Source organism: Prinia subflava, chromosome 3, assembly GCF_021018805.1.
Source record: "Prinia subflava isolate CZ2003 ecotype Zambia chromosome 3, Cam_Psub_1.2, whole genome shotgun sequence".
In the NCBI taxonomy this organism is placed as follows: Eukaryota; Metazoa; Chordata; class Aves; order Passeriformes; family Cisticolidae; genus Prinia; species Prinia subflava.
This window is the reverse complement of record NC_086249.1, coordinates 58,746,453-58,757,973: the sequence shown is the minus strand read 5'-3', so window position 1 is coordinate 58,757,973 and position 11,521 is coordinate 58,746,453. Positions and strand designations below refer to the sequence as shown.

Here is an 11,521-nt window from a genome sequence, read left to right as displayed (position 1 = left end):
TTTGCTCTGCTTGTTTTTGCACAGAACATCAGTCACAGTCTGTTCTCTGCACACCCTTATATAGTCACAAATTCTCTTGTGTTTGGGACATCACAAATAAAAGGCAAGAAGCTTTTAGTCCATTAATTTAGAAGTTTATGCACTCAGTGCTGGAATATGCCACATGAAAACCATCATGCCTTGTATGCTGACAGTGTGATTTTGTGTATATTTTAATTTACCTTTCTTGGCGCAGTGGGAAATTGTATCAGACTAAATATCCTGTAACTGGTCAAATACATCCTTATTTTTTTGGTACATCCCAAAATGTTTTTGATGCTACTCCTCTTTTGTTCCAAGTAGTTAAGTTTCCTTTTGTTTACTTGATGGTCTTGTTTACTTGATGGCCTGTTGCATCCATGTAGATTTGTCTTTTTTCGTGGTCCCAGGACCTTTAAGACATAGTTTCAAGTTTCCTGTGCCTGGAACAGAAGCACCTGTGGAGATGAGTTACCATGTAAGTAAATGTTCTACTTAGTATCTCTCATGGCCTCTTCTTTTCCTTTCCCTTTATCTTGTGCTATGGTCCAAAGCCTTCACCAATCACTCATTATGAACAAGAACTTTCTGCACATTTTCTTTAAGATCCTATAGCCTTCTGTAGGATCTTAACGTAGGATCTTAGGTAGGCCATAACTGTTGTCAGTTTTCTAAACATGCTAGAACTTTGCCAGCAATACCCATGCACGTGTATCTTACATTCTTCAAGCACTGACTTACTCTGGCCACTCTTGAGCAGGGCAGGTTGGGCACTCTGCTGTTGGTGGAGCAGAATGGTCCAACTGGTAACCTGGGTCTGGTCCACAGAGTGGCTCACATTTTATTGCACTGTCCTGCAGCCTGGTGCTCTGACCTCAACATTCTTGTACTCTGCTCCAGAAGGCAGCAGAGTTTACCACGTACGTGCTGCTCTCTTGGGTTCAAGTTTCTAAGCCAAGTTGCTGAACACTTCAGAAAACCAAGGCAGACAAAAGGACTTCAAAATGGTGTCATTAAATAAAACCATGACATCTCTTTGGTCTAGTCAATCTTCCTACGTACTGTCATTTAGCTATGCTGGCAGTAACAAGGCACCACGCACCCCTCCCCTTTTCTTACTATCAGTAAGAAAAATCTACTGGAATGAAAAGTAAAACCTTCAGAAATTACTGTTTTACCTTAAGTGATCAGTATCCTAAACCTTCATAAACTTGTTCTGACGATCCAAGGATGTCCTGATTGTGGGAGGTAGCATCTGGAAGGAATTTTAAAGTACAATGTGGCAAGTAGCTAGACACATCCATATCTATATGTATGATACTCATCAGTAGATATCTTCAGTGTTGCTATAAAACTTTGCAACTGGTGTAGCTGCCTTAGTGCATCTGTAGTGCTTTGGAAAAAAATGGGAGTCGAATCCCAAAACCCAGTAAAACCTGAAAGGTCACACTGATAAGGGAATTAGGGTAACCAGACCTTCTTCAGAAACCACATCCTCCAGAAGTTGCTTCTACCTGTTCTGCTCTTGGGTGAGTGGGATGAGGGGAAGCATTTGTTGCCCTTTTGACTTTTCATGATCTTCATTTCCGAAAGTTTGTGTGAGTAACTCATACACCAGATTACCCTGAAGAAACAGATCTTGGTGAAATGGTGAAACCAAGGGAGTCAGACAATACCTCTCCCTAGAAGCTATCAGGAAAACAATAATGACAGATCCCCAGGAAGCTCACATCTTCCCCAGATAAATGGGTTCAACACGTGCAGCCTTTGCAGGAGTGGGAGGGAAACATGCCAAGTTAACAAAATCAAAATTGGTGGATTTGAGAAGTTTTAGTTGGAGCTGCAAGTGAAATGGCCAATTTTAAGCAAACTGGAATTTTCTTTTTAATTAAACTGGAGCATCATAATTGTTAATGGCTTTTGACAGGACCAGAATGGAAGCTTCTTCCTGGAATGCACCTACACGAGGTAGCACATCCTACAAACTTGGCCCCTTTGGTCTTGAGGTACTAGCATAGATACAGAATGAAAGGTTCATATCTGCTTTAGTCAAATGCTCAACACATGCGGTAACCAGGTGCATACACTTTTGATGTGTATTTATATGAGTATATAGATAAAAACACAAATGCATTTATCTATTTATACCTGTACATATACAAATGAAATGTATTTCATATTATATAATACAAGTTGTGTGGTATACAGAATGCTTTTCATTAATTTTATCTGAAAAAGTTTTCAATTAAAGGGTTTTTTAAAAATCATATCAGTCTGAAAAAAACATAGCCCACTGTCTTTAAAAAAACACAAACACACCACTTTTAATTTTTTATCACTTTAATCTCATATTTTGAATTTTAAGGGGGTTTTAATATATTTGGAGACAATCTTACATTAGTTCATGCCATAATATGAGTAATGTAAGCTATGTACGTCACTCATGCAATCTGTGAATGTCTGCCTAACCATTGGACTTGTCTATTGCGTTTTAAACTTTGTGTTCATCAGCATGAATAAGAAAGACTGCCGAGCACTGATGGAAATATTTTTATTGTTTTCTGATGTGGATATTAGTTTATATTAATAAAAGTTTGAAATGCTGACAAATCATGCACTACTCACACTGGCTAAACTATGAAATGTAATGAATGTAATGAAATGTAATGAAAATATGTATAAACATTTATTAAGTGGTATTCATGAATTCCCAAGAGAATTGGTTAGGAGTATTTTTATAATTTTGTATTTTTAATAATTTATAATTTAAATAATTCATACCATCAAATTTTGTAACTTTTTTAGCCATTAAATGATAACAGAAAAGATACTTTTCCAAAAAACTAAAGACTTTATATTTGTATAGGAGATGGAAACAGATTGTGAAATGACCTATGACATTAATGCTCTGCATTGAGCACCTCCACATAGGTTATGAAGACACTTCCAGTCAAACTATCTACTTAAATTCTCTTGTTAAATTAGTTTGCCCAAATTTCATGCTAAGGAACCAATTGACAAAGAATATGGCAAGCTTCTTGATATTTGCAGCTCATTATTCAGCATCTTGGAAGCATTTGATCTGTATAATAGTGTTCATACTGAAGCTGAGCTATATCACAAATGTCTTCAGAGGAAAAACATCATGACACAAATAGTTGAAGCCATTTAATATTTGTTTACCTATACACTCAGTTTATGCAAGAATTCAACAACTTATTTTTAGTTGACTGAAAAATAATAAATTGATATTGTAATAATGTGCAAGTCAAATGCCTTTAAATTACTCTATAAACATATCCATGCATATATGCATTTTTACTTTTTACATTTAAATATACATTTACAAATATACATAAATTACATAATTCAGGATAATGGTCACAATATAAAAGACACTGAAAAACTAGAGGAGGCATAGCTGGGTTTAAAAATACAAGAATTGTGCAATTTGCTGAGACTTCTACTCTGCTTTTGCCTGAACTGAAGACCTTACAGTTTTCAGCTAGAAGTAACCAAATTTTCCAGCTCTTCAAGGTTTGACCATCCTTACTCCAGTCTTTCCAAACAGTTGCAAAACCTGCAGTAGAATGACATTTCATGGCACTCTTACAAAAGAGCAGGAATGCCAGCCGTGGTGTCTTGGCCAAATTCAAAATTAAATAATTACACTCTGTTTCCTCTGTTCCTCTCTCTTCCTGCCAATTGCAGCATGGGTTAGCAGAGCATCCTGCCTCACTCTTCAGTTTGAGATTCTGCATGGAGACATCTGCTCTGTTGTGTGCTGGAGGTGACCACATTTCCACGCTAGAAAGTGGGAGCCTCCCAAATCTGTTGACAGCTTGTAGAGTATTTGGGAGTGTTTCAGAATGAAAAGCGAAATTTAAATGTAAAATCAGTATCTGAGAGTTTCTTTAAGCATATGTCAACTCAAGGTTAAGTGAATCTAAATCACTCCTTCTTTACTGACTTTGTTAAGTTTTACATACACGTCTTAAAAGGCTTTTAAAACTTTCTGTATCCTTTATTTGTATAGTTGGAGAGATTTATTGTGATCTGGAAATCGTTAGTGTTCAAATATTTGAAAAGGCATTAAGGATGTGTGCAAGGTTTAGTGTAGAAAGCCATGAGCTGTAGAGATCAGTGTTCTCCAAGCTCAGGCTGAAGTAGTTGCACTACTTCCAGAGCAAACCAGACTAACTCCTATTCCACTCAGGTAGACTGAGCTAGTGTCAGTCTGCTGACAGGTGCAGGTACTGTGCAGGTGGATCCTAAGTGAGGGTTACTACTTAAAAAGGCAAAACTAAGTATTTGAACCATTAGACTATACAAGGATAACGAGTTCATCACCATTTATTGCCTGTATTTAAAAAAAAAAAAATAGTTGCTTACTTATATTCAGAAATTTCATAGACTGATTTGGGTTGGAAGGAAACAGCACTAGGAAGGAGCAGCATTTACTAGACCAGGTTGCTCAAAGCCCCATCCAACCTGGCCTGGAACTCTTTGAGGGGTGGGGCATCCACAACTTCTCTCAGCAAACTGTTCCAGTGCCTCACCACCCTTACTGTAAAGGAATTTCTTCCTAATATTTAGTCTAAACCTGTAGTTTCAGTTTGAAGCTATACTTCCTGCTTCTATTGCTATATAGAGAAGCCCTCTGCAGGGCCTCTCCAATATATTTGATTGCATTTGTTTGAAATAATCAACAAAGACCTGGCAATATTTGCTTTAAGGTATCTAATTACTTAAATATGCTTTTGGAGGATTTGACAGATAGGGAGAGGTTGAGAGAAATGGGACTCCATACCCTGGATAAAAGAGGGCTTGGGAGGATATAACTGATATGCATATACCTGCTGGTATTGAGTGGATATTTTGGAAAGCTTCTCTTATGACACACCAAAACTGACTTCATTGTGAGATAGCTGGACAGCTGAAATCAATGGACATTTGGCAGACAAAGATATGTTGAACTTTCTTAGATAATAGTTTAGTTTAGTTGAGTTGAGTTTAGTTTAGTTTCATTTTGTTTCATTTTGTTCGGTTTGGGCAAATGCATATCAGGTATAGTACTAATAATACTAGGCAAGTATGTTACTTTTTAATTTAAATACTCAAAGTTTGCATGTCTTCTTCTTGTGGACTATCTGGAGTTTGTCTACCCTTTTATATCCTCCAACAGGAATTAAGTTATGATGGTGCCTCTCACTGCATTATTATTTCATTGTATACAAAATATAAAGCCCTGATGTCTCAAGAATTTCTTTTTCTGAAAAGGTTTTTTTTCTATAACCTGATTAAATAAGATGAACCTACTGAATCTTTTGGAGGGTGAGAAGCAAAGGCATATCTTATTTGTAAGGTGACACTAGTGATAGTGTATACGCTCTCCTCCATTTTGTCTCATAAACAATTGTATGCATTTCAAGTGACGTTGAAGTAGTAACTGTTGTTCAGAAACCTTTGATTTTGTTGCACTTCTTGAAAAGCAGGAAGGAAGCTGTGAAACACACATCACATATATACAGATGTCAAGTACAGCTAATGAAGATAAGCAGATGCATTCCTTAATACCAATTAAACAGGAGGAGGGAACACACTGTCCACTTTGATTAGGAATTTTCTCTTCAAGGCTCCCTACTCGACAAGTCTTGGCAGTTCCTTCACCTTGTTTATATCAATACACTTTTACATTACTCCTGAAAATATACACCACATTAAAAACCCACCAGAGTTCTATGTAAGACAGGATTATAGATTTGCAGCTGCAATTGCAGCATAAGCACTTAGGACTGTGACATTTTGCTGTAACAGGCACGTGACAGACAGTGGAAAACTACTGCACAATATTTGAAAGATATTAAAATCAAAGTTATCTCACACTGGAACTTTACAAAATATTTATCATACATATGATGCTCCTTTCCGTATGTCCCAGAATGAGATTTTTCTCTTTTTACAATGATAAAAAACTTTGGATTATCTCTATACATTGGTCTGATCTTTGCTTCTTGCAGCATTGTGTACTACTCACCTTTACGAACTTTCACACTGATGGTTGTAGCCACCCTAGTAGTCTCTGATTCATCAAGACAGTTTTGCATTCTAGTACCATCTCCCAGACTGCTTCCAGAGTCTATTTCATACTCAAGTTTTTAAGTGTACACTGTGTATAAACAGCCCAAAATTGCAAAAGTGCCAAGAACCCCACACACAAATGAATCTCACAAAGTCTTACTTGAAATGATCTACCATCTTGACAGATAGATCCTACTCAAGAATGGTTTTAGAACATGATGAGTTCAGAACAAGCTTAGAGTGATTACTTTTTAGATTTATCTTCTTCAGGATGTTCAAGAGGACATTACGTGAGATAAGGTCAAGGAAAAGTTGAAGTCCAAACTCTAAGCTAGTCCTTATTTCTGTCTCACATAAATCAAACGCATCATTGCTCAAGCCACCACTGAATATAGAGATCTCTTGCACAGACCCTTCTTTCTGTTCCTGTTCATGCTGTATCCAAGTGATTCTGTGCTGCTGTCTGCTGAAACTGCCTTCCCACTCTGAGTTTGGACAACATGGATTGTGAGACACAAGAAGGAAGGACTGAAAACAGTCCTGTGGCCACCCTGACTATCCCAGCAAAACACCTCTTTTAAAAAGCTCATTTCTGGGATATCCCTTTCTCTGAAGCAACAGGTAAGCAGAATTGGTGTCTCTGTCATGGCTACTGCTTTGAGCAGAGTCAGCTGGAGGTTCTGGACCTGAAGAAATGGCTTGTTTGTGTGCGAGGGGCAGGATTCTCAGTGCTGAAGCGAATAGTATTCAAAGGAGGGGAGGGGAGGGAAGGGGAAGGAGAAGTCAAAAATTTTTTTTCAGGGCTGCCACATGAGCAGCTCATTCAGTTCATGAAACTGTATCAGAAATACCTTCTTGAACTAAAGGCAGAAGCAGAGGGAACACTTCCTGGTGCAGATAGGTGCTCTGTAGAATACATTCTGTACCTCAGGGTCCTCAGGTTTTAAAAAGCACAGTCACAGCATATGACCCTTAATATAGCACAAAACCCGCTCTGGGATGACATAGGATTTCTCAGCAGCCCTGTATTGCCACTTGTCTGTTAGATATGCATGGGGTGTGACATGGACTCCATAAGTTCACACACTAATATCCCCATCAGACACTGGAGGACACTTCAAATGGAGGTAGATATTGTTTCTTGCAAAACTAATCCACTTTGAAACAACTGAAACTGCCCTAAGGACGTGACCAAACCCCAGCAAGTGAAGAACATTTAGGGGCTTATTTACAAACTGCTGTAGACAAGATACAGAAGCATTTACTTTAGGAAGAATAATTCAGGAGGTATCTTAAATTTAAATACAGATGACTCCCTAGTCTACCATGACTTAACCTACATATGTGTTCAGTACTTTTACACCCATTCTCAGCCTTCTCACCTATTTTTTGTGTAATTCCAATCTAGTTTTTCAGGTTACTGAAGTGTTTCTGTGTTCGAATTTAGTGAGAAGGCTGTAATTTTAAATTTGAGTTTTCATCATATATTTGTGAATTGGTATTGTTTAAGGAAACCTTTTCAGAAAGATGTTGTAAAGTTTCAACTGACTATAACATGTAGGAAAGCCTTGTTAAAGGCAGAGTATACAGTATACACCCCTAGCCCACACAGGTGTCATGGAATCAGGGAACATCTCTGGAAAAGTCCAGGGATGAGACCCAGTAACACAAATAATTACTTGCATGTTGCAAATATTTATCTGGAGTACATAAAGAATAAGAGAGGTTCTGGTGCAATGACTCAGCTACTGACTGATTTGATAAACAGTTACAAACAACTGTGAAAACGTCTCCATTAGATTTTTGTCATTTCACAGTTTTTCACAGAAGAGTTATTCATTCCCTCATCATCTATTTCCTTTTCTCAGTATGAACAATGTCACAATAAAACCTCAGTTCAATGTTTCTCATTAAATGATACAAATAGGAACATCAGAGCCAAAAAAACAGCTAAGAAAACCAGGAATAATATGGCTAATATGCAGAGGAAACCAGACACCCTGTAATGTCTCGGCTATATCTGGATACATAAAAGAGTTTAAAATACCACAGTACAAGTTACAGTAATGACTCTACCTTCATTAAAGAGAGAAGCACTTTATTGTGACCATTTTTTTTAGTCCATGAAAACAAACTTGCTTAGGGTCTATATTGAACTGTACATACATCAAACAGCTGCACAGCCCTGGACTGTGTAGAGCCAGCTCCACAAAGGGAAGCAGGAGAGTCACATTACCACAGATGATTGACTGGCCCTTGTGTGAGACACGGTTAATTAACCAGAGCTCATCACCAGAATAACACTGCTGCACTGCTTATCAGATCTAAGGTAGCATCATCCCCGTGTCACGGCACACAGATAACCAGCTCTCTCAGGGCACATATCCATGCAGTCAGAGATAAAGAGCAGCAGGGCTCAACTGTCTGATCCCATCAATGACAGAGTCCACAGAGTCTCACAGGGTTATTTCTGCTTCAGGATAAGTAAACTTGCCTTTTGAGACACACCCAATCTAGATTTAAAAACTGCCAGTGATACTACACTTCTTCAGTGAGTGAATATAGCCACTAATTTAATGGATTGCTAAGAAATAAAAGTGTCTTATTTTGTGTTTGAGTTTTAACTTCACCTTTTTGACAGAGGAACTTGTCAGACCTCTCACTGCTGGACTGAACAGCTCTTTGCTATTTGCCTTGTTTTGTGTACCGTGACCAGTCATCCTTAAGTCATCACGCTGATAAGCTGAGTAGATTGCACTGCTGGAGACTTTCCAGGTCCTTAATATTCCCATGGCTTTTTGTTGACCCTTCTCCAAATTATTAACATCCATCACGAATTCTGAGCACTAGAACTGGACACTCTATTCCAGTAGCAATTGCTTCTCTGCCAAGTGTGGCAACCCTGTAACCTTCCACTTCTGTCTGGTGGATATACCTAAGGATAGTATTAGCTAATTTTTTTTCCATATGGTCTAAATAAATGTCTTCTTCAGAATCTCTATTTCACAGGAAAGTCCTCTCTCTTGTTTATATGGCTTACTTTTCTATTCCTATATGATAGATCCTCTATTTGGCTGTACAGAGGTGTCTCCTTTTTTTTTTTCCTATTCTTGCTTACACACTCTCCCTGGACACTCTTTGTTGCTGATCCATCTCTTCTTCATTTTTCGCTCCTATTATCCTGTGTCATTTCCAATTTTTTTAAGACAAAATGTGGTGTCCTTTTGCCCCGTTATTGGTAAAAATGCTCAATTACATAGAGCAAAAATTGTCCCCCTGGCACCTCTTGGAAAACACAGTTAACCAAACAAGATACAGATACACTCATATTAACAATTATGTTTGGACATAAACAGTTTTGCATTAGTGTAATGTGTGCTGCATTTACCTGTTTTTCTGTGGTGTATTAGTGAAAATCTCACACGGTATCAAGTCAGACCTCTACCAGAAGTTTCTCAGTTCTCCAACCAAACTCAGATCTTTATTCAAAATATTCAGTTACTTTGCCAAGATATATTTCTCTCAATTTTATTAACTGAAATTAATTATATTAACATATCTAAATATTTTTAATCTGTGTATGTATACTGCTCCATTATTTGTGCTAATTCTGTGCTCTGACTGCCAGACTTGCATTATTCAGATCTGGGCATCTATCCATTTTCTGTTTTAAAATAATGGCACAGTGTTATCTTCTCTGCAGTCCTCTGGAAATTCCAAGGCTTCTTGAAAAGCAACCAGAGGTTCTTTACACTAATCTCAACATTAATCTTGACAAGGGTTTGGTTGCAAGATTATTGGAACTGCTAACTTAAAATCATGTGATGTCTTGCACCTGCTAGCTATGCTTGCTACCACTGGAGGATATTAGATCAGCATCATCCAACAGGAAGGCATAATTTATTTTTTTCCCCAGTCCATAATAAAGAACTGAAGCACTTATGGAATGCTTCTGCCTTCTCTATGTCAGTCATTGCAATTCTATTAGGGTCATCCTGCCTTTATTATTGTTAGTATTGGTTTTGTTTGGATCAGAAAATTCTTTATCTTTAATCCAGATGGTTAGTCTCTCATTCCATAATCTTTTTCATTAACTTTCCTTATTTGCTGTCTTCTATGCTGTTCACTGACACCACTCATAAATATATCTCTGATATCACTCATAAATATGTCTTCTTTTTTATTATTTGTTCTGCTCCGACTTCTCATACATAGAAACTGCTTCTTTTCTTAGCTACAACACTGTTTTCTTTGGGATACTGTAGCTTTTTCAACCTCTAGTAACATATTTCAAAGCAATTTCTAGTTATTCATATTTCTTTTCATATTTTTTCTTCTAACTGGATATGTATATCACATTGAGTGATAAGAATCAGTACTTTGCATACAACTAGGAGATGCAGACAGAATAGCAAAGGCTGCCACTCCCGGATGAATCAGGCATCCTGCCACTTCAGCTGTCTGGCAGTGGACCAGCACAGGTTTAAGGAGAGAAAACAACCTCAGAAGGATCTAGTGGCCATTGCTTTGCACAGAAAGTAGTGAAAGCCTCCCCATCACCAGACAGCAGTACCACCCTCTTGTCAGCAGAAAAAGACATATAGGAAAGCTTTGCTGACACTGAAGAATTGAACTCATGTAGAATTCAACTGCTGCATCTTCATAACAGCATACACAAGACCAGTGTCGGACATGAAAAAAAAACCAAGTTCTGTTAAGATTTAGTTTTAGACCTTGGTAGTCTTTTTAATAATGTGTACTATTTGTGCATGCTTAAAACGTGTTTTATTTATTTTATATTTATTACCTACTTTGAGGCAATGAGAGGAAACAACAAAATAAAAAGAAAAATCTCCCATACAGTATTTGGTTTGTTTTTTCTCTGGTTGTGGTAAGTAGAAGCTTTAATGTGCGTGTTTGGACACAAATATGAAGGCTACAACTTACCCTGTTGTCTGATCCCAGGAAAGGGCAGAGTATCATTCCATTCTTTTTCTTGGCTCCACACATCTAGGCTGCCAGCACGAACACTTCCTGTAGCATCTCTGCAAAAATGAATTCAACTGTTACAAATCCCAGTTGTTCTTTTGATGTGTGGCTCTGGTGTTCCTCCCATTAGCCTTCCATGCCAACTTGCTTTTGTCAGAACCAGCTTCATGGCAGAGCAGCATGGTGACAGAGGCCAGGTGGAAATAATCTCCCCTAACCTAAAACCACAGCTTTTGTTAAACATGAAGTGTTTTATTTTGAAAAAATGATGTGCCTATACAGAAAATCTGAGTTCCTTAGAACAGAATACACCAGTGAAATCTGTTACTGTCTGATGATTTGTTACCATATGATGATTTGGCAATCAGCTGGTAAGAAAATGAAGGATAAACAGAAACACAAGCATCACTTAATAATAAATTTAGCAAACCAA

General features: G+C 37.7%; 1 long non-coding RNA gene across 1 annotated transcript in view; it reads right to left on the bottom strand.

Annotated features, from left to right (window-relative positions):
- Positions 1–292: 292 nt before the first annotated feature.
- Positions 293–11,521, bottom strand: part of LOC134548006 (uncharacterized) — a 28,612-nt gene continuing 17,383 nt past the window's right edge. The window contains exons 2-4 of the long non-coding RNA XR_010079676.1: positions 11,047–11,144; positions 1,197–1,273; positions 293–476 (exon numbers count right to left, since the gene is read on the bottom strand). This is a non-coding gene — a long non-coding RNA (uncharacterized LOC134548006). The remainder of the gene's footprint in view (positions 477–1,196; positions 1,274–11,046; positions 11,145–11,521) is intronic.